This window comes from Tachypleus tridentatus, chromosome 9 (genome assembly GCF_004210375.1).
Source record: "Tachypleus tridentatus isolate NWPU-2018 chromosome 9, ASM421037v1, whole genome shotgun sequence".
Classification (NCBI taxonomy): Eukaryota; Metazoa; Arthropoda; class Merostomata; order Xiphosura; family Limulidae; genus Tachypleus; species Tachypleus tridentatus.
This window is the reverse complement of record NC_134833.1, coordinates 95,974,901-96,000,044: the sequence shown is the minus strand read 5'-3', so window position 1 is coordinate 96,000,044 and position 25,144 is coordinate 95,974,901. Positions and strand designations below refer to the sequence as shown.

The following is a 25,144-nucleotide window of genomic DNA, read 5'->3' as shown; positions in this document are numbered from 1 at the left end:
TTTGTGGTAAAGCAAGAAGTACACTCGTTAGGCTATGGTCTTTTAGCTTTTTGTCCTAGAACCCCTTAAGTGTTCACGATGGCATCTATTTGCCAGTGGAGTCTTGTATTTCACGGCCTGCACTCGCTATCAGAGAAATGGTTACTGTTTCAATGTTCAAATGGGATGCAGGACCAGGATATTCCACGAATAAATATGGTCTCATCACGTGGCTACATAATCTGCCAGTATTTCCACGTTCCTGATCAAGGTAAAGAACTCTCACAAAGTCATATTCGTGTTACATCTTTATATCAACACACTATCATCTCGTTTCAAAGTTTATTAATCACTTCAGCAAAGCGTGGTCCACTCAGATGGCAAATTTTCTAACATATAAGCAATAGAAATAATGTTTTGTGTTGATGACTAATGCATAAAGCATTTTTCTTTCAATATGTTTAGAAGCCATGAGCACTTAACTAACATATATGATTACACATTGCACTCCACTCTATAGCTGTAATAACAGTGCTCAAACTCTATTTTCATTGGTGTTCAAAACAAACTTACAGTCATGATGTGGATATACCAGTACTTGCAACACATACTAAATCAAGCTTTAGGGACCAGAATGCTTGCTCACATTCCTTGCTTCATACAACAGTGGTGTTGCCAGATTCGCGAAGTTGCCCATTAATCATTGGAGATGTCATTGGTAATATGATTCAAAACCAATATAATTATGAATTTCCTTTGCTGTGAGTCATGGCCAATCTCTTACTACAGCTATATCAGTTGGGCCCATAAGTACTCCATCTTTCTTTTTTCCATAATGTAACTGAGAAACTCCACCTACTTTAATGTGAAGAAATACTGTAATGGTTCACTTTTCACCCTGTTCTCCATATGTGCTGGAAAAGCACTACATTGCAACATGTTTATTCATATAAAATTAATGCAGACTAATGACATATATTCTTCTCTCTGATAATTACTACTAGAGCTGAATAAGCCTCTCTAAAGAATGTCTAATTCCATTCTATTCTGGTTAAGAGGTCAGCACGGAGGAGCACCTACAAAAATTGTAATGTTTTCAAATGATATCCAAGACTGGAGCGCTTTCGAACAGGTGGCTTTTCTTCTTCAGGAGAATGTGACATTGCAGATTCCATTGTATTTCAGCATTTGCATAGTGCTCCAGTGAAAGTGGTTTACTGGTTGTCGACATAGTGTTAACTCACAGTAGTTCGATTCAATTGACCATCTAGTCCCAGAAACACAAAACCGTATTCTAATAAAAAATTACTGAGCAGGTCTTTGTTGTGTGGTATCTACCTCTTTTCCTCATTTCTCAACAAACAACCTCAGATACGTTGATAATAGGAACCCTAGCATCACAGCTGGTACTGGTGACTTCCATTTTGCTTACCATGCTTACAACAGATTCAACACTCATCCAACTTTGTACTTGTTGAGGACTGGGTGTCTTGTTCGTATTAAGAAAAAGTAATTGCGATGTTTCCTTTAAGAATGTTTTGCTCACAGTTTTCCATATAATAAAAAAATAAGCATATACTAGAGTTGCACAACAATCAAAGTACAGAAAAAATAAATTTATCTATAGAGTTTTTCTTATTATTGGTTCCAATTTCATTATGTGCTACATTACTGTTAAAACGATTTCTCCACTGCTTTTGTATTGTTTATAACATTTTCACATAGCTGTAAAGTACTATCCTTAAAATTGATTTAAGATATTTAACATTACTTCTTCTGCTTAGTGAACAGTTAAGTTAAATAGTTCCTTAATTCAGAAATTGATAGAATACTGTACTCATGTAAGTGGCCTGCTTTTAACGAAGTAATCATTTGCTCAGCTCAAAGCTTGTAAGATTTTTCAGCCACATTTAAATCAACGTGTGCTTTGGTTTCCTTTTTGTAAGAACCAGTATATATCGCACCATAGTGAGCAAGCGCAAGTAAGTTCGATGTGTCAGTTCTGGTAGCTAAATCAATCTCAATATCTGAATGTCCCAGAATGGCCAGGTTGTTAGTGTTGCTCGACTCGTAATCCGAGGGTCCCAAGTTCGAGTCCCAATAGCATCAAACATGCTCGTCCTTTCAACCGTGGGGGAGTTATAATGTGAAGGTCAATCCCACTATTCACTGGTAAAAGAGAAGCCTAAGAGTTGGTAGCGGTTGGTGATGAGTAGCTTCCTTCCCTTTCGTATTACATTGCTAAGTTAGGGATGGCTAGCGCAGATAATTCTTGTGTAATTAAAATACAAACTCAATGTCGGAAATAGTGATTATTGAGCTGGTAGGATCCATTTGCGCGCTATTGGCTTTAGGGTTCAGATGTTTCTCAGATTTTCTTGTATGTACCTTACATCCTTTCCTTAGGAACTTTTTAATCAAAATGTATGTATAAAGGCCGATGACCAAAATTACATTTAATTTTTGTACTTCATTTGAAAAAAAATTAAGTAGAGCGAAATATAATCATTTTTCAAGGCTTAGCAGTCATGGCTGCCTTTTAAGATGTTAAGAAGTGTCTAATATGAAAGTAAAATATATTTTATTTTAGATTTTTTTATAATAGTCAGTATTTAACGTAAATATAGACTATCCTCAGGTTAATCTGACAAACATCCATCGAAAATCCACTTCGAAACTTCTTTTTTTTTTTTTGGAAACAGTTGTTGATTTCAAGATGTCACTGGACACTTATGAACCTTCGTCACTTTAAAGTCATCTTTTATTATCTTGTTAATGGTAAGTTTAGTCACAACTAAGGTTGTTTGGATCTGAAGGTTTTCTTTTCTAACTATTGCCTTCATTATGTAAATGACAGGTTGCTTCAACTTGGTGTGAATTGGGGTTTCAGAGTTTATTGTTGTATTAAATGCTATGATGTGCATGTTTTTTCGCTTCTATTGAGAATATTCAAATTCTCCTTCTTAAAACATTGCATTATTTGACTCTACAGTGTTTAATAAATAAACTTATTTCGTGGAAATCATTCATTGAAAAGAGCATTTTGAACATTCCTCTAGCCACAAGTTAATGACTAACAACATATAATTGCTGAATGGTCAAAAATTCATTTTGAGCCAACAATTAAGCTCGTTGTGTTGCAGTGACATGTCACAGTGTTAGAACATATAAGATATCTGTGTAAAGTGTGATGAATATTTTATATATGGTATTCTCCTAACTGAAGTGTTGTTAGTAGTGTATTTTCTATTTAGTGTCTGAGTTGAAGTTTTTATAGGAGTGTATCTTAATAATAATATTTCATTTACACAACCTTAAAGCTCAAATATTTATAGTAGCTTTATTTTAAACATAACTTTGTTTTAATTACCCAACTAATTGAAATTATGTTATTGAAATATGTCGATTAGAGCGTCTTTTCTACAAGTTTTCAAAGTTGAAGCCTTGCAGTAGCGTTCCATTTATGATAATTTTGTTACTTCTCTCCCTTTAAGTGTTTCCGTAGCGCTAAACTGATTCTTTTTCAAGTTCTACTTTCTAGATAAAGTATCTTGTTAAATAATGTTAATGTAACAGTTAATAAGTGTTTAAAGACGTTAACAGCATCCTAGTGTGATTTATATCTACAACAAAAACTTATGTACATATATATATATTTGAAAGTCTAATCTTGTAAAACTTGGGAACGTGCTTAAAGGTTTCTCAGAGTTAATGAGAAACTATATATTCAGAAATGTAGAACAGCTAATCTCATGGCCTCTGTTTAGTTTTTCTTTGGTAGGTCCCAGTCTTGATGATTTCAACTGGATTCATCAAATGTACGCTTCGATCGTTAACCTTTTTATTAACGTTAAGCAACTGACTGATCTATCACGTGAAAGAGTTGCATAGTAGTTTATGCAAGTTATAATTACTAGACTTTCAACAGATAGCACTATTTCTAGTGAATATTCCTCTTGATGAAATATGATTGTGGATTATCCAAAAGGCCTGGCATGGCCAGGTGGTTAAGGCACTCGACTCGTAGTCCGAGGGTTGCGGGTTCGAATCCCCGTCACACCAAACATGCTCGTCCTTTCAACCGTTGGAGCGTTATGATGTGACGGTCAATCCCGCTATTCATTGTTAAAAGAGTAGCCCAAGAGTGGGCGTTGGATGGTGATGACTAACCGCCTTCCCTCTAGTCTTACACTGATAAATTAGGGACAGCTAGCGCAGATAGTCTTCTTGTACCTTTGCGCAAAATTCAAAACAAACAAATTATTTAAAAACACGTTTCAAGATCACCTGGTGTAAGTTCGGAGAAATTATCAATTATAGCTCCGTTTAATTCCATTTTATTATACGATGAATTCGCACATACGTTTTAATTTAAAATATATTTTTCTATACATATGTAGTACATCTCGCAATATTTATGCCAAGATACTGTTCAAAAAGAGTATTGTAACATTAAACGCATGGTTACATTTTGTTCAATATGTTCAAGGGAACGTCCAAGCATTTAATTCAATGTTAAATATAAAATTAAGAAAAATAACTCAGAAATATTTTTCAATACATTTGAATTTTTAACAATAAAATCTTTATTGTTTATCTTTCGTCTTCAAAAGTCTGCCAAGAGGCCTTCTGTTCAATACCAGAATTATTCTCTTGTACGGATGATGAAAAAGAATTTTTATACCCTCTTGCCATTTCCTGCCAGATCGAGGGCTGGAGGACTATCAGAGGGTTGTACTCCCTCTTCGACTAAGAAATCTGATGAAACTAAATATTAATATAATATAATATAATATAAAGTATAATGGATGTGTAAATTTATAAATTCATGAACATTGGCATGAGTAGAAAGGAAGTTAGTATTTGAAAAGGAATTTTTCTTTTGTTTTTTTCAAAGGCAGAAACAAAGAAAAAGTAGAAAGAAGCATTTAGCATCGAGGTTTCCAGATGGTTAGGATTATCTAATGGAAGTGGCATAACGTATAAGGAATGTTGAACGGGTGGCAAGAGCTTTTTAGGAGGATGAGATTTCTGGCTGAGGATGTCAAAAATATCTGACAGAAAAAACACTGGTAAAAATATTTGATGCAAAGTTTGTGTAGATGTAAAAGTATAGGAATCTCTAATTTTACAATAGTTTCTAAAATACCAATGGTGCTATCAGCATTCCAACATTAGAATACTCTCTGATTTTACAACTGTTTTTATTATAGCACTATGGTACGTGGTGTTACTGAAATACAACAATATTGTCAGTATGACAGCGCTACAGAATTCTGGTTTTGCAACTCTTTCCAAAAATACAAAAGTATCGTCAGTATAATAGTGTCATAGAATTTTGGTTTTACAACTCTTCCGGAGAACACAACAATATTGTCAGTATGACCGCTCTAATTTGTTCTGTGAACTTAGAACTCACTGAAAATACAAGAGTCTAGTCAATGTGAAAGCGCTTCAGTACTCGTTACACAAGACCTACAGAAATAAAATAATATTTTCAGTGTAAAATTGCTACAATATTCTGTAATTTGCATTACTGCTGATGTTTCCAGTTATTGGATTTTTTATTTTAATATGTGATTAAATAATTTTTCTTGTTCAGTTTTTAGTTAAAATATTTATTATTAATTTGTTTATTAATTAATTCTGCTGTATCTTATTACTAAACTGCCAAATTAATACCATAACCAAAATCAATGGGATCTGGGTATTTTATTACTGGACATTTTGCTACCGCCACACTATTAGCAGGACAACTTGTGACGGGTATATTCTTGTTAAATCATTTTTATGACATGACAGATTTTGTTACGAATATTGATTCTGTGACAGGCAGTTCTTTATTGGTGTCAATAAAAAACGATAATAGATCGTAAATTTTACAGTCATTTGGAGACTTTTAAAACTTACATAACGCTAAGTGGATGAGAGGGTGTCTAAACTTACTGAGAATTGGAGTGTCGTGAATATAAAACATAGATTACAGTGAAAATAATTTAGATCTGCAAAAACATTTATTGTACCGTAACACATTTTGACTTGAATTCAAAACACCTTTAATAAGTTGAACATTTGCAAAGATAATATATGTTTCACAGTAGTGAATATAGTAAGAAAATTCACAAATCATACACATAAAAAATAAAAGACTTGCACCGAAACCTTTCGTAGCGATATGACAGTAACTTGGATGTCGTAACGAAATATTTTTGGTAACAAAAAGTTCAGGTTACAAACCGTTCGTAACGAGATGTTTCAGGCTAGAATCAATAGTCTACCGATGTCGAAACCAGATTTCAAGCTGTAACTTCCAATTACATATAAATATGTGTGTATTTTTGTGTGAGTAGTTGCTGGTTGTTTTGATTTTAAGCACAAAGCTGCACAATGGGCTATCTGTGCTCTGCCCACCACGGGTATCGAAACACGGTTTGAGCCCTTAAGTCCGCAGACATACCGCTGAGCCACTGGGAGGCATTTTGTGTGAGTAACTGAGTGAAAGACAAGAACAACGGACATCACGACCTTGGTGTTCCTATAGCTAGTAACGAGCTTGTATTTGATGCTTCTGATTATCCAAAGCTTTAATCTAACTTAACAGTATAAGAGATAGTCTTACTTCTGTTTTCTAACTGTTGAAACTGCATCTTTGAGGATCGTTCTGTTATCTTAACGTGGTTCGTACCTGTAATCAATCCTATCTAAACATATGTTCTCACTTTTTGGAGTTAATAGCCTCATAACACAAATTCAGAGTTTTCAATATCTTTTTATTGCATTTATATAATTTTAACCTGATATAATGGATTAATAGTTTTCATTATGCGATATACTAATATACTCCAAAAAAAACGTCTCTTGCGAACGCATGTGTCTTTAGTATTAAACATTTTCATTCTTCAAAATGTGATTTTGGTATTTTTTTATTTTAATCATTATAATATTTTTTTTTCCATAGTCCTGTTTCAATTAATTCCCTCTTCATAATGTTAGCGATAATAATTTTTTTGAATATCTCACCCAATCTTAACAGCGTAAAACCATACACCTTCCAAAAGTGTTTGAACATCAACGTTTTATCATGTGACATCGTGCTGTTTTTAAATTATTGTTATCCGTCACTTGCATACATTGTAAAATAAATTAGAATGTCTGGATACAACAATAGCAGCTGTAGTCGTTAGCTACGTGAGTCTACTTTCATCTTGCACCTGCTGAGTCGAGTGTTAATATTTTCCACGCTTCTTTATCTCCAAGAATTTCTGTCGGTTTCAGCTCTAGCACCTGGTGTTTTGAATCATGCAAGGCAAGACTCACTTGCTACTTTCTGAAGGCATTCTTCCCGTAAGTTGTAGTGTACTTACTAGCTGCAGTAGCTCATTTGGGAGGCCACCATAGTCACAAAGTCAAATGATTATATTTATCGAACCCAAACAATAGGAAAACTGCCAACATCAAGTTAAAATATTCGTTCAGCCTATTTCTGTGCTCTGCTCCGTGAGACTTCACATCACGCTCACGTGACTATCTGCATGGCTATGAGGGAACCTAGTAGCCGGGATTTCCTGTATGTTTGTCATTCGTTGTTTAGTGAGGAGCTCGGTGAACGTGGGGGCGACGTGGCTAATCCTGTTGTTTTGTTTCTTCGTGAAAGAAGAGTGAAATATTTCAATACAAAACATATCCTGATGATTAACTAACCCTAAAACCGAAGGAACTGTTGGCCATAACGTCTAACTGAGAGGTAAGGATTACCACTTTGATGCAATTGTCGACAGCTTGTCAAATTAGACCAAGAACAAAACACGCGCCCTGAAACACGTCTGACTTAGCTTACAGCACGTGCACGGTGCGAGCAGAAACACAGGTAAACGACACTGTCTTCGAACTTCTTAAAAAAAACCTAAGTCTCTTCCTTTATATTAAACTAAATTTTATATTATACTAAACATACACCATGGATTCCGTGCGTAACTTGTATTTTTGAAGATTCTTTCAGAATCTAGATGAAATGATGACGATTTGTAAAGATTACGTGGATGTGATGTCTTATTACTTATTTTAAATATTTCTCTAACTCACTTCATATCTTAATTTCGAAAGTAAGATTTTCTGCTGCGTTTTTCAATAAGAAGCCCATATTGATCTTTGTAAAACAGTAAATGTTATATACACTATTTTCCGTTTAACTGTTGAAAGCAGGCAAATCATTAGAAAGGAACAAATCTAATATTTATAATGTAAATCATGTTAAACATTTTTTTTAAACATTCCTCTCAGTTTGTCCCTTGCTCATTGAAAGTTAAAGTCGTGTAATTCACAACAATATTTTATTCCAACAGTTACTGCTGTTGTACACCAATATGACGTTGCATCCGCAATGAACAAATTAAGAAGACTGTAAGGAAAGAAAACACTTGCAGTTAATATGATTTTCACCATAAATTGTTGGCCTATTGACTTTTAATAATTCAACGGCTTTTGGCTTTTAAACCATATATATTTTAAATTATTATACTGCATATATAAATAGCATTTAGGACAGTGTTTGCTTTCCCATCATACAGTCAGACTGACGAGTTTTGGTTCTATATGAAAAGATTCTTGGGTGACTTGTGGGAAGCATAAAATAGATCAGAAATGGTATTTTTACATGTCTGTGATTTTGAATCTACAATGGAAAATTAAGTGTTGAAAATATGCTTACAATAACGTGAGCTTTGTCATTTATTTTTAATATTGATCAGTGTTCATAGAGCTAAATAGCACAACACTAGCCACGTTTGTAACAGTTTATAATGTTATTCTGGTTGTTTTGAATTATACAATAAAAAATAATAATGCTGAGTTCTGTTCACTTAGTGATAACAAAATGTTATTTCTTGTACTTTAATCTCTTCACTTAGCTTCACAAAAGATTTTTACTCAAAACTAAACAATTTCTCAATTTCTCTTACCAACCGGCAAGGACATAAAATAAATTCCTCTAGGTGCGTTGCAGAGTTTTAACAAAAAACTGCATATTTTTACAGGTCTAAAGGTACGTATATGTATGTATGTGTATAACCAAACAACCGGAAGTAACCCTGATATTCAATCTCGTGGCACGTGAGGGATGGAAAGTGAGGAGGAACCTTAGTTGATTTTGGTCGTTTAGAACGTTCTTTGTCTAGATTCATTTCTATGCTTCTCTTTATTTCTACATTTTTTTAAACCAAGACGTTGATGATGTGATTTGTCTTTGACCAGTGTCCAGACATCAATTTGACAATGTTTTATCTCTTCTAAATTTACAAAATAAATATTTTACGTTTGTCATGGAATATGACAGAAACTGAAATATTAATTTACTGGATTTAAATATTGAAAATATTGACATAAATAACGGGATACATTCCTTAAGAATATTCAGAAAATCAACTTATATTGATACTATAATACATGCTTCTTCAAGATATTCAATTTCGCACAAACTTGTCGCTTTCATAGTTTGTTACACAAGTTATCACTGTACCTTTGTCATCTGAAGATTACGAAACTATATTAAAAACAACAAATACATTGCTGTCAATTATCTATATCTAAGTAAGTTAATTTAGACATTATTGTTGAAAACAAATCAATTATAAAATCAATACACTCACATGTTATAAAAAGAAAAATTAAATGATGTAAGAAGAAAGAAATTTCGACTGGTCTTCTACTGTACAAACAATCTGAACAAAATGTTTGTAACAAAAAAGAAAAAAATGAAAAATACAGTCACAGTAGTATGTTTACAAATTAACCGTTCAAAACTACAATAATTTATATGTAGGTCAAGACAAAGGACTCAAAAATAAACAAGAGTAAAGAACTTTTGAGAAGCTTGAAACTAGCGAAAATGAACTCAACACTCACATCATACCTTATGAAAATTAAACACTAGTTTTATTCGGGAACAAATTGAAAAAGGACCAAAAATAACTTTACAATTTTAGAAATAAATGTAAATATTGAAACGAATGAAGAAAAAGCTCTAAATGGCTCTTCAGCTCTCATTCCATTAGCGACACTACACATGTTAATGCTATTTACAGTTGTTTACTTAAACTTATATATATACCTGCTTACTAGATGGTTCAGTTTGTACCTAATGATACCCTTACTGAGGAAACCATGGTCTTAAAAAAATGAAATATTTTGTAATTATGCTTCCTGCATTAACTGTGTAACTGAATCACTTCCTAAACTGTTAAAAGGTTTTTGATATTACGCCATGAACATTAAATTACCCTCTGGTGCAACAACAAACCAAAAATCAAAGTAGAAAAGCGGGTTGAGGCATCATAGTCGGTTTGGTATTATTTCTTTTTTTATTTTTCCTGTCTCTTTGTGTGTCCCCTTCCCCAGAGGCTCAGCAGTAAGTATGCCGACTTATAATGCTAAAAACTTGATTTTCGTGCCAGTGTGTACTTATGCACCAAACAACAACCAAACTAATCAGGCCTCTATTTTCGTGGTTACGTTTCGAGTTTCATGCAAATTGTATCTTTAGTATTCAGAGTCTGAAAACAAACTTAGTATGACTTAAACTCTGAAACGAAAACACAAAAAGGTCAAGAAATGTGCTTGAAGTCACAGTCAAGATATCTGAATATTAGTTTACTATTACATATTGTATATTTAACGACATTATTTACAAGCATGGAGCTTTTAGAAAACAGTATTGAAGCAGTTAACATTTTCACCAAAGTTGTTTGACAGGTGCAGGTGTTAACGTTATGAGTTTTTAGAATTTATAATAAACAATACTTTGGAACTTTTCATAAAACGCTACAAACAAAGTGAATATAGAAATATCTATTACGTTGTTTTCTATTATCAGTGTACGATACGACACTCAGCACGTGCTAAAATGTTTTTCTTTTCTTTAATGATAATCGCGAAAGACTGTAATGTCATCGAAAAGGGCAATCATCCAATAAAAGTGTTAATAAAAACTAGTAATTTGTGGTGTTAACATTACAGTGAACTTATAAGCGTTACCTTTTTCTAGAAGATCGCTTCTATACCTAAACATCTATTACAAATCCTTGAAAGCTTTTATTCTTGAGTACTTTATACAATATTGTGTGAACGTGGTTTCCACCCCTTCATCTGGGTGGAGTTCTCGTAACTAGCTTGTATCAGAGAACCCTGTATGACTCACTAGCTACTTGCACTTATGCGTGCTTAATTAAACTGTGTTTTTAAAAAAACAAAAACCTATTTGTGATTTATTAGTATGGGAGTTTCTGCCATGAAGCACCTGATGCTAAATTCTAGTTGTAATAGGAGATATGACGTAATTGTTAAAATGGTGATGGCATGTGTAGCACATGAAAGGCATTGTTTAAAACTTGATGACTTAATATAAGCAATAAGCACGCATAAAAATAACCAAAGACACTAGTACAACATACCTAAGTTTTGAAGTGCTTATCAAACTATTTAAATAAAACTAATTTATACTCTAGCTGAGAGAATGAGTACAATCTTTCACTGGATAAGTTATCGTGTTCCTGCCAATCAAAGCGAAGCCTAAGTCAATGGTTCTCTACTTATAGAATGTGTACCTCTGGGTATACGGGAAAATCTTTAAAACACTAAAAGTAAATTAAACCTCACTTCTCAAAACTGGAGGGCAGTTTCTGGGAATTACCATTGAATTCAACTAGCCAGGACTCAAAGTTTGCGTATTGTCCATTCCACGTTGAATTATTTTTCTGTTCAATTTCTTTCAATAATATTACCTATGATTAAGTTGTTTGTTTAAAACAAATTATATCCGTCAATGGTACATTGGCAGCACAAAGATCTGACATGGTCTATGCGGCATACAATCATTGGCCTAAATAATAAAGGTTTGATTTGTTTTGAATTTCGCTCAAAGCTACTAGAGGGTCATCTGCGCCAGCCGTCTTAATTTAGCAGTGTAAGACTAGAGAGAAGGCAGCTAGTCATCACCACCCACCGTCAACTCTTAGGCTACTCTTTTACGAACGAATAGTAGGATTGAGCTTCACATTATAATGCTCCCAAGACTGAAAAGACGAGCATATTTGGTGTGACGAAGATTCGAACCCGCGACCCTCAGATTACGAGTCGAGTGTCTTAACCACCTGGCCATGCCGGACCAAATAATAAAGGTTTGTTTTTGTTTGTTTGTTTTTTGAAATTCGCACAAAGCTACTCGAGGGCTATTTGTGCTAGCCGTCTCTAATTTAGCAGTGTAAGACTAGAGGGAAGGCAGCTAGTCATCACCACCAACCGCCAACTCTTGGGCTACTCTTTTACCAATGAATAGTGAGATTGGCCGTCACAATATAACGCCCTCATGACTGAAAGGGCGAGCACGTTTTGTGGGACGGGGATTCGAACCCCGACCCTCAGATTACGAGTCGCACGCCTTAACACGCTTGGCTATGCCGTGCCAAATAATAAAGGAGAACGTTCTCTGTGTGTTCATTCGCTATCTGGTAATTTAAACAGTCGAATCGTTCTCGCTTTTCAAACACTAAAACTGTTTGTTTGTTTCCAATTAAGCCTAAAGCTACATAATGGGCTATTTGTGCTATACCCACCACGGGTATTGAAACCATATTTTTTACGTACATACTGCTGCGCCACCGGGGAGCTAAAAAAAATTCCTGGATTTTATGTGACGAATGGATATACGTGTAATCGAAGTAAATTACATGCTGGAAGTGACACTCGTATAACTGTAACTTGAAAATATGTACATATCTTTTTTATTTATAATCGTTCTATTGTATTCATTACTCAAACTATCATTACTTATCGTTATTTTTTTTTAGTATATCATCATTTTAATGATAGTTTATCTGTCAATCTTTATATTCTAGCCTATCAATACTCCAATTATCTTTATCTACCATCGATCGCTTCTAGCCTATCAGTACTCCAAAAAGTATTTCTTATCTTTCACGGTTCTGTTCTGGTCTGTCTTTCTTATATTTCACAACATCTGGGAATGTTGTCAAACTAAATGAAGTTAAATCTAAATTTTCGAGTATTGTTTAAACGTTCAAATCAATATGTTTAATTGCACACAAATGATCATAGTGCAATCGAAACATATAAATAGTATAACACATAAAGGTAAAGCTTAAGCTAGTGGTTACCACCCCAGGTTACATATCAGAAGATCTAAGATTCGTGCCTCAGTGCTGCCAAACACACTCTGCAATTTTAGCTTTGTGTGCATTATAAAAGAAACAGCCGTACCCGTTATGAGATTTAAAGCCAGGCAAAAACATTGTAGTGACGTGGATGTTAAACGGCTTTTATTCTTCTAGTCAATAATTCAGTGTTAGAGAAACTATATTTGAGCCCTAATGATGTTTGACCTCGCTATTTAACTTAAAGTTTCAGACCTCTTAAAAATACCAAAAAAGTTAAACAAATTATACTGAAAAAGGGAAAAGCCTTAAATGAAGCATTTTAATGTGACACCTGATTATGGTGAATAAAAAACCGAAATATGGTATCCTAAACCAGTTATTATGATTATGAAATCTATTTGTTACATTCTCAGCCAATTATTATATAGGCGTAAAACGAGCATGTAGCATGTTAACAAGTTACTTAATGGGTTTAAAATTTATACATACTATGTACAATGTGCATATCCCATGTATAATTTGTTATTCGTTTAATGACGATTGAACTGAGTAAATTACCTTTCGAAATGTTCACCTATTTGTCCATTTACAGTAATAAGTTTACTCAGTCTCAACTTCAGGCTTACACACAAATCACTTACCACTTCAACAATTTTAATAATGAGTGTTCTAAGCCTTCTCTCAGTTGCAATAAAAACAACAATTATTACGTCAGTAATTTATTAATAAGTAACATGATGAACCTTTTTTTGTTTTCCAGAAGTGGTCAAAACCTGGAACGAAAAAAAATATATACATATATTCATTTTATAGATACAATGCATCCACTTCTTATGATGCTCTTTAATGTTGACAGTTGCATTATTATTGTATAATAAAGAAAATATCGTGTAAATGTTGTAATAAGTAAATTACAGTCAATTCTTTACCATAAATTAGAAGCCCTGAAACAACTATGGCTATTTAACACAAACTTGTATAGTCAATATGAATGTGAATTCGCACTCTATTGTGAATGACAGTTACTAGTATAACTCCCGGACAAAAGAATTATAAATGGATTACAAAGTATCTTTTAAATGTAGGTTTTTATACTCATCGAGTTTTACTCAGTCGCATTGCTTTTATCTACAGGGTGGCCCGTAAGTCCCTATCCATCCATATGTCATTATGTTATATTCAATTACGCATGTATTATAAATTTGTTTCTTTTTTTCAGAGAAACATGGCCGATGTAAGCCCATTTATACTTGAAAATGTCTCACAGAACATGGCGTCGCATAATATTATGCAACGAGAATGAGGGGCAGCACACAGATACACTGGATACATAAGATATATGGATGTGTAGGGACTTACGGGCTACCCTGTATGTTCAGAGCAACTCAGTTATTACCTCAACAATATATTAATAACCATTGTGCTAAGTATTCTGTCTGCTGTATCAAAAGTAACTCAATTATTGCCTAAAAATTTATATTGATAACTAATATACAAAACTTTCTCTCGGCTGTAAAAAAACAAACAAACTCAGTTATTATCTTAACAATATATAAATAACTAGCATGCTAAATTTTTATCTCAGTTTTATTGAAAACAACCCAGTTTTTATTTCAGGAATCAATAATTAGTACGCTTAGCTACGATCAAAATATTAGTTTGCAATAAACTTCAGTATATATATACATATATATCATGGGCCATAGCAACCCCTTCTCGCAATAAATTTATAGAGGATGCACTTTTTTCTAGGGAAGTTTGCTATGGTCTACCATTTATATAATTCTTAGACCACTGCTATTTGACATGTTGTTTCTTAAGTATTACAGAATATTTCAGATCTTAAATAAATTCACAAAGACGTTTTTGTATGCGGCCGAAATTTAGTATAATTCCTCGCGAAGATCACTAGCATGACTACTAGCATTACTACAATGTGCGAAGTGTTCACTGAGCTGAAACAGCGGTTCGAGTGTCACTTGACATTAGCCAGTGAAAGTTTCAAGTCTCCGGGAATACAGGCTGAGAGAAGAAATATGTTTCACATATATCTGAGAAGACTAATATAATATATGTTCACTCATTTACCTATAAATAGAAATGCTTGGAGAAAATATTGTGTGTTAACGTAATTAAGTGAACGTCAACTTCTTGTTCGATATCGAAGCAGTTGAAGTACGAAATACAAAATAAAAGTGACAACTGTATTTCTGTATAATATATATAATGTTGATTTTGTTTGTTTGTTAATTTCGCACAAAGCTACTCGAGGGCTATCTGTGCTAGCCGTCCCTACTTTAGCAGTGTAAGACTAGAGGGAAGGCAGCTAGTCATCACCACCCACCGCCAACTCTTGGGCTACTCTTTACCAACGAATAGTGGGATTGACCGTAACATTATACACCCCCACGGCTGGGAGGGCGAGCATGTTTAGCGCGACGCGGGCGCGAACCCGCGAATTACAAGTCGCACGCCTTACGCGCTAGGCCATGCCGGGCCATATAATGTTGAAGTATAAAGTGCAAAATAAAAGTGACAACTGTATTTCTGTATAATATATATAATGTTGAAGTATAAAGTGCAAAATAAAAGTGACAACTGTATTTCTGTATAATATATATAATGTTGAAATAGATCGTATTCGTCCATGTTTGCCAGCTTGATCTTTACCGTTTTTTTCATTCTGTAATCATTATTTAACAAGTCATTAACTGTAATCATTATTTAACAAGTCATTAACTGTAATCATTATTTAACAAGTCATTAAATCTTGGTGATTAGTTTTTGTTGAACTTTTTGATGGTTTGACAGTTCAAGTTTAATATAGGTATTAACACTTTTACTAATAAAGCAGAGAACAACGTTTCGACTTTCTTAGGTCGTCTTCAGGTCAAAGCTTTGTTCTCTGCCTTATTAGTAAAAGTGTTAATACTCATACCAGTCGTCCTGAGATACGTTTTTACTTCAAGTGGGTTTCTCGTCATCAGGAAGTTCACGTTTAGTGGTATGACCCCTTGTTAACAGGTTACATCAAGTTTTTACATGAAGATAAAAAGTATAACCTTGTAACCTTGTATTGAAGAAGAAACAACTAATCAGACTCTCAGTAAAGTTACTGACAGACTGAATAATTTAGAATCTTAATATGAAACAGACAAGAACAGTTAGAACTTTATATGTCATATAAAAATCTACCTGCATTTTAGCTGGAGTTCCGCTATCATGTTTCGTGTGTATCTTTCAATATAAAAATATCCTTTTATTTAACATACTTATTTAACAGATGTTCAAAGTTAGATTAGCTGAAAATTGTAATCCAACATTATGGTGTTTGCTTGGTGTAGTTCAAACTGTTATAAAACGTATTTTTTCCTCCCGGCTCGGATGAGAGAGCTCTTTGGCCATGTGATAGGGTGATAGAAAACATTTGCGGACATCGTGATGTTGCATCTTACCCACACATTCTGCAGCTATTTCTACTCGTAATTCTAGGTTAAGTCAATCGTTTTCAACGTGGGGGAGAGAGAAATCGGAAGAGTGGTTGAAAAAAGTGGGGAACATAATGAAATATGTCCTCTTCCTAAGAAACCGGCGTCAATGTGAAAAAAAAACAATAACAAAAAACGTATGGAGTTCAGTTACATGGGGCGACGTATTTTGAAAAAGATGTGGCTGAGGGATACACGTGATTAATGAGATCTAACTTTGTTTCGAATACCACGGTAAGAACCAACCGAGAATGGTCCGTCACACATTGTCTCTTTGTGTGTGTGTCCAGTCAGGACATCTCTGCAATGCTTAGAGATCAGTTGTTTCTGGCGACGAACGTCGTTTTGTTTTTTATTATTATAATGAATTCGAGCTAAAACCTTGAGACTTAAAACAGAATTTATGTTCTAAATGTTGAAAACACATCAAATAATCAAAATAAAGTTAATATCCTGGTTAACTTCTGCTGACAGACATGCTCACTCTTTGAACTAAGTTATAGATATGGGTAAATAATTTTCAGAAACAATGTCGTTACCAATGTTTTATAAAAGTGTAAACAGTGTAAGAAGTGATGTGATTGATATAATTCAGAAGTTGTCCATAAATCCCTCTTTCTGGTAACATATAAAAAGCTAGATTGATAATGTTCAAGCGTTACTAGCTCCACAGCGGGACAGCGGTAAGGCTTCGGGTTAGCAAAGCTAAAAGTTGGGGTCCTATTTCCCTCGGTGGACATAGCAGACAACCTGATGTTACGAATCGAGTGCCAAACCACCTGGCCGTGCTGAACCAGGTCATTATATAGACCATATATCATACTAGAGCTGTTGATAATAATAGTTGTGTCGATAAACGCATTTTTGATAGAAATTAAGAAAGTAAGAGTTACTAGATAATGTGACTACTATTTAAAGCAATAATGAACGTGACTATAAATAAAAAAAATATATGTTTAATGCTGTACTATTATTCATATATCATTAAACGTGTGTTGATTGGCCAAGACAATGATGTCGAGATACAAATCATTGCGGGTGGGATTGACTTCTTGGCCAGCGATTAAAATAGCTGCTTTTAGAGATTTCGAGTGGTATTTTGCGTTAAAATTTGTACAGAACAAATGTCAAGAAGCTAATGAAATTGAGTGATCACGAACTGGAGCAAAGGATTTGAAAAGATAATAGTGAACGTAAGAAATGTTATTGTCTGTCATCAAGTTACAATGATCTTATTTAAAGATGCTTTTTTGTAATAGTTTACTCTGAAATATGTTATAAAGTGGATTTTTGTTACTCTTTGTAACCAAATTATAAACTGAAGTGGTGTTTAGTTAGGGAGAATTTTGTGGGGAAGTTGTAATACAAGTGTGTGATAAGCGTGCACGTGTCTTGAAATTTTTCTAGGAAGAAAGGGAAAAATAATTTGCAAAGAATGTAATAATTCAGTCTATCAATAAACACATATATAAGTGTATATTAAGAACCTGCATCATGTATTATATTTAAATATATGCGTATATCAATAAACGCCTATGTCATCAGACTTTTATTTAGGAGTTGTGACTGTATGTGCTTACCAATAAACGCCTGTATCACCACACATGAAGAATCTATATCGTGTGAGAGATGTAACTTTATGCGCGTAGCAAACAATCTCTAACCAAATGTTAAGAAACTTTATCCTGTAGAAATAGCATTATATGTGTGTCAATAAACCTCTTTATCATCAGACATCTAGAACAGACATTTAGAAACTATCGTGTATTAATAAACGCCAGACATTCAGAAAACCTATTATATATGAGATGTGACCATATGTATTTATCAATAAATACGTATATCATCAGACATTAAGAAACTATATAGAGTAAGAGATGTTATCATAATACGACTATCGGTAAATGCACATGGACAACCATTAAAGGAAATTAAACATATCATGTTAGCGAATGAACTAATGGTTTTATATTGTATCAGAAATGTGATTAGTATTTATATCAACAACAGTATATCAGCAGACCTTAAAAATATTTCGTGTTAGGGATATTAATATTTCAACCATTAAGGGCATGTTTAACATATATTAATAGCTTATATTTCATAGTGGTAAATATAAGACTAGTAGTTTTACCAATTGACGCATGTACAGCAGATATTGAGTATCTGAATTTCATGCATGTGATTGACGATATAACTAATAGTTTTCAAATAAGGGCATTCCTAATAGATATTATGAGGCTATGTTTCATCATTTTTTTTTTTCCTTTTGATATACAAGACAATAAGTGACTTGATATATTCTTATATTTATCGCAGTCGGGTTTACAACGCTCAATGTATGTTTTGTAACTAAGTCATTTTGCACATGACAAACACACATTATTAACAGTTTTGGTGATATAGAGTCCCGTCGTAACTCTGCTTAAAAACTGTGGGTGTAGCGAGCACAAATACAACTGCAGTAAAATCATTCAGGTATTCATGACAAGTACCATCAGCTTGCTCTCCTAAAATGATCTACATGGAAAATGAAAAAAAAAAGTCTGTGTGATATTGTTTGGACTGCGGCTGAAAACATAACCACCAACAAGAGTACGTGACCTCAACGGCACAGCGGTATATCTGCGGACTCACACTGTTAGAAACCAGGTTTCGATACCCGTCGTTGGCGGAAAACAAGTAGCCCATTGTTTCAATCTTGTTAGGTCATATTCGGGTTAACCTTTGTTCTTTGCTTTATTACTAAAAGTGTTAATACTTATACTAGCTGTCATGAGGCATTTGCTTTGGTCAGTTTCGCAAAGCATGCCTCTAGTAATCGGACATGTTATTATATATATTTATCAAAATTATATTTTGAGAAACTTCTTTCTGTGAAATAAAGAGATTAACTTTAATATTAGAGCATTGTGTGTTTTCTTCACAACCACTTTTTTCTCATTGTTTTCCTAGCTTTGAATGGTATTGTATTCCTCTCTTTTTTATTACCGTCATTATAAAACTGGTTTCTCACAGTTGAAAATGGCTTCCACTTTGTCGAATTCCTCATTTATGTCCAATTAGAGCTTCAATATAATTTGTTTTATCCAAATTGCAACTGTTATTTATTGTGATAATCTTTATCGTCATTCTAGTTACATCACACACCATCTTCCTTTCTTAGAATGTGTCAAAACTATTATCACACTTTATTAATAAATTATTAAATGTCTAGATGAAATAGATTTTCAAATTTAAACTAAGGTAAATCCTGGAGCCGTCATCAAAATACATCCACAACAAAAAATATAGTTTTGTACAAGTGGAGTTATAATTGGCACAACACAAAATACAGTTTTGTACAAGTGGATTTATAATTGGTAAAGTACACATTGCAAATCGAATACGTTCTCGAGTTAACTTTCTTCCTTTCGTTTATCCATAGAGACTGTATTCTTCCACTTGAGTTTAAACACTAAACTCTTTATCATGAAAATTACAGTCTTCTTTGATATTCGTGTGTGTGTGTGTATTATGCTTATATATATATATACATACATATATAGACACGCAGTTAATGTTTCAGAATTGATTTTTAAGCTACATTTATAGTTACAAGAAGTTTTGTGTGATATACTAACCTCTTATATTTTATCTTACTTTGCTGCTTCTATTCACGAACTTCATTGTTTATCATTATTTACCCTGTTGGCTGTCTAAAGCGCAGTCAAAACTAATCACAGAGGGCGCTTCTGTGATTATTGCACACCACGTTGGTTTGCTGGGTGAAACATGTTAAACGACTTTCCACTTTTCTTGTAAAATTCTATTTCTTGTAACCTTTTTTTGTTTGTCCATTTCTGACGGTTATTGCAGTATACCTCCAGATGATTTCCATATTATTCTTCCCTAGAGACAGTTCTTCATATCCTAAACCAGGTGTAGCCTATGGTTATTGTGCCGAACTGTGAATCTGACTGTTATTGATTCATGCCCTGTTGTTGTAAAATAACTTTCCTCAGTTTGGGGCCGATTGGCGATAGATGCTATTGGCTGGCTACCCGTACTGTGGTCTATCACTTTAAAATTAGAGACATCTAATGTAGACAGCACAAGTGTAGCTTTGTACGAAAGTCGTAGCAAACAAGGATTTAAAAAACTACAACATTGATTACTCTCAGGGTACCTGTATGTTTGGTTTGTTTTTCGAATTTCACGCAAAGCAACTCGAGGACTACCTGCGCTACCCATCCCTAATTTAGCACTGTAAGACTAGAGGGAAGACAGCTAGTCATCACCACCCACCGCCAACTCTTGGGATGTTCTTTTACCAACGTATAGTGTGATTGACCATTACAGTATAACGCTCTCACGGCGGAAATGGCGAGCATGTTTGGTGTGACAGGGATTCGAACCTGCGACCCTCAAATTACGAGTCGAGTGTTTTAACCATCTGGCCATGCCGGACCGTACATGTATGTAAGTAGATGCAGACACCCTACAACTAAATACATGACAACTGTAAACAAGGAACTTTTTTCGATATACAGTTACAGTCAAAAGTAATGACACTCCTAGCTAAATACCTCAGCAGTAAATCTGAAGGCTTATAACGCTAAAAACTGGGTTTCAATACCCGTGTTGGACACAGCGCAGATAGCCTATTGTGAAACTTTGTGTTTAATGACGAATAAACAAAAATAGAAACAAGTACGATAAGTTAAAGTTAACTTCATTAATGCTGACATTTAAGAATATTTAACCCTTTTTGTAGTCGTGTGAGAAATGAACTTTCCTAAAGCCACTGAAATTGGAGGGAATAACAGTATATGTTGTATTTATGTTGTAATTACAGCTTCTAAAACGTTTTTGTTGGTCTTTATCTAACGTATTATATCCTGTTTGGAAAATCTGAGAACTTGATTTGTATACTTGCTTTTGTGTAGATAAATTCCATGTGTTTGGCTACAAGTATTTTTACATTTCTCTCGAACATTTCGATCCAACTGAGATAAGATAATTTTGAAAGCTAATCCAAAACGTTTCTCTTTTTTTATTTCAAACACTTTCGCAGTTGACTAAGTGGTGTGCTTTGGGTCGTTGTTATGTTGGAAGATGAACTGTCTGCCTATGAACCAATGTTATGATGGTACTTTGTAGGGTTTTTCATTCATGGCTGCGGTCATTCGAACTTCTATCACATAAATATATTCAGTCCATGAACTTCTGAAACATCTCGTGTCCTGATTGAAAGTTCGCCGTGATAAACTACAGACACAACGTTTTCTTCATTGAAAACGTCCCTTTCTCACTTCAAACGTATCAGGATACATTGGGAACCTTCATTTCACAAAAGTAACGAATTATCTTGAAGAATGTACTGGGTTCCTCTATATACTTTTTGTGTATTCAATGGGTCTCTAGTTGAGAATTGTTTGAAATGAAGTGTATATCGACGTCTTTGTGTATAAAAGCTCTTTCACTCACTGTTAGCAAAACTTCTGCCAGTTCTTTCTGTTAATCCTTGGTTGTTAATATGGCTTTTTTTTGCGAACGTGCTCAAGTAGTAAATTTTTCTTGGACCACCACTTGTTGATTATAGTTCTGATTGTGGATTTGAATGGTGTTTGAACTTTCCGTGGCAATGCTTTATGTCTATTTTGTCACTATATTTGTTTCCTAGTGTTTTTCTCATATCCTTTTCTTTTGACTCTTGACTATGTTTCTTTAGTTGATGTAGGAAAGAATCCCTTGCTGTGCGGCTAAAGATTTATAATCCAGCTCAATTGATAATAAGTTGGGTCTAACCGGTAAATAGTGTTTTAACTAGCTGAATAAGACATTATTTTTTACATGAAAAGGGACCCATATTTTGTCATCAAGAAATGTTTCTATTTACTTCAGTTACAATGGTTTTGAGAAATTTCAATTGGGTATTGTATTTTATAATTTGTTTATAAACGGTTTATGATAATTAAAGAATTGCATTAATAAATCTATATTCAGTAATGATGTATTTACTTATTTACGGTGATTTCTCCAAGCCCGTTCCCTTGGCTGTTGTTTCGCTAAATAGTAGATAGGGACAGTGGGAATCTCGTTAATCCATTCATGCGCGTCTGTAGAAATGCGTCCCTCATAGAATATTTAAAAACACTGATCGCTCCTCATAGCATTTCTACACATATAATAAGTCGCCCCTCAAATGAGTAAAAACGTTTGTCTTTTTCCCTTCAGAGTATTTCCATGAATATATTAGTGTAGCCATCATACACCTTGAAAGATACTAGTTTGCTTTTACTGACAATTCCCTCACATAATATATATGGATTGGCTTTTGCTTGAGATACTTTCTATATGATCAGCGGCCAAATGTTATACCTTGTCTCATTATACCATTTGTTTTAATACCAGTGCAGTAAAATATTAAACGTATTTAAATCACAACAGGAAGGAATGCTATTTTTTCTCACGTGAGAATATTAGCTTTATTATTAGGGGAAGCCATGTGGAAAATAATTTTAATTGCAGATTAGGAAAGTATGTCAGCTATACAGCAAAAATAAACAGGAAGTCTGATGATGCGGAAAAATGTGTGAGATATAAGAGAACCGCACCATAATAGATATCGTCTGTGACACGATGCTACAGTCCAACACACAAGTAATTTGAGATCTATCGCAGTAAGGCGTAATGGAATAACTGGTTACGCAACACAGCAGTTCGATATAAACGCGGATAGTTTTCTGTTATACGATCAGATGCGAGTACATAGTTTTTATTACACTGTCATATGCTTTTTCATAGCCTTTTGTTTTACTGACGGATGCTAATACATAGTTTTCTTTTACACATATTTTGTTTTCATTTACGAGTGTCATACTTAATTATAAACATGACTGTAAGAAGTATGTGTGTTTTCTTGTAGCAAAGTAACATCGAACTAGCTGCTGTGTTCATGGGAAGAATTGAACCCCTAATTTCATCATTGTAAATCTGAAGTCTTACCGCTGTCCTACCGGGTTACCCTCGACTTTCTTGAAAAAATTGTTTTAGCGCCGTACTGATATGCGTATAGAACTATTCAGAAGACAAAGATGATTGATCGTTTTTTAAAAGTTATTTGAGGGGGAGTATTAATATGTGTGTAAAATGTTTCGAAGCTACTTTCTCCAATAAAAGTTTCAGATTTATTGTGATAAAAGTTCGTTTTATTCAAAATCTGAAATACATTTTAAAGCATATCAATTTATTTTATATCAGCATTTGCAAATTATTTTGTGGTTAGCGTGTCAGGACTGTTGATCGAAGAATTTCCGATTCCAGTCCCATTGCTGAAAAACCGCGGATTTCGCTTTAGGACCATGGGTGTCATATAAGTTCATTTGTTTCAGATATTTGCAAAGGCGCTCAGAGTTGAGTATTTTGAAGTTCCGTGGTCAGGGACTTTTAACTCGTGATCCTTCAACTAACTCATTGCAGTCCATGAAAGATGCTGCTTACTTTAAATCCAGTTAGAAAAATAAATTAAATAATCTTCTGTAAACGGATCCAACACAGCATGGTATTTTTTACAGTATTTTTGTCATTTGCACCAGTGCTATAGCCATGCTATAGCCAAGGTTGCAGAACAATATAATTTCACTCCCTATTTTTTCCTTTATACATCATTGGAGTAACAACAAATTTTCTAAGGTTGCAACACAAAGTAGTGTTTACTATACATCACTGGAGGAACTATGATATCGTCTATGTTGTAACACAACACAATGTTCACACCCTATTTTTCTTACATACACCAGTGGCGTAAGCATACTTTCACCGATGTTGTATATAACAATGTTCTCGGATCTTAAAAGAAGAGAAAGGAAGAAAGAAAAGGAAGTCACTTCATTTGGAATAATCTTTAATATATCGAGATACGGTTAATACAGTTTGAATATTTTTTGGTTTAATTTGAATTTCTACAACAAACCAGTATATGACACTAACTACTAAGTGGGAAGTATGTGCAACCCGCACAAACATTGGAAGACCACATATGCGGCCTTCAGTAGTGAATAGGCTTAGAAATACTTTTCGACGTTCTGAATGCTAATGAGTAATTCGTTGTTTCCTGGAGGTTAAGTAATTACACCTTTCTGAAGATTAATAATTGACTTAATGTTTTTTCAACGTTGAACAAACAAAGTTAAAATAGACAGTAACTGCCTAAATCAAAGTGACACTTGAATAGAAATTCTTGAAGAACTAATCTACGAAATGTTGTACAAATAGAAAAAATAATGCCTGGAGAGACTTCCGTCTTTCATCATGAGGTCATCTTGTACCTCGTCCTCATTACTTAGTAGGTATTCATGGTTCCCTCTTGAGGGGTTAGATACCAATTGCCCCTCTTCACCCAACGAAACATCAAAGCATGGTGGGGATTTAGGTTAAAATATGTTTCATTCCCCTTCTGTCAGAAACTTTGTTTGTTTTTCACTCCACTACGTGATTAAACATTAAAAGGCGCATGACTGTAAGTAT

The 25,144-nt window shown here is 34.1% G+C and overlaps 1 protein-coding gene across 2 annotated transcripts in view; it reads left to right on the top strand.

Annotated features, from left to right (window-relative positions):
* Positions 1-7,363: 7,363 nt before the first annotated feature.
* Positions 7,364-25,144, top strand: part of LOC143225810 (uncharacterized) — a 30,829-nt gene continuing 13,048 nt past the window's right edge. Inside the window, exon 1 of one of the 2 annotated variants that reach the window (XM_076455853.1) lies at positions 7,364-7,846. The gene's annotated coding sequence lies outside the window, so the exon portion shown is untranslated. The remainder of the gene's footprint in view (positions 7,847-25,144) is intronic. The other variant, XM_076455852.1, reaches the window with a different exon arrangement.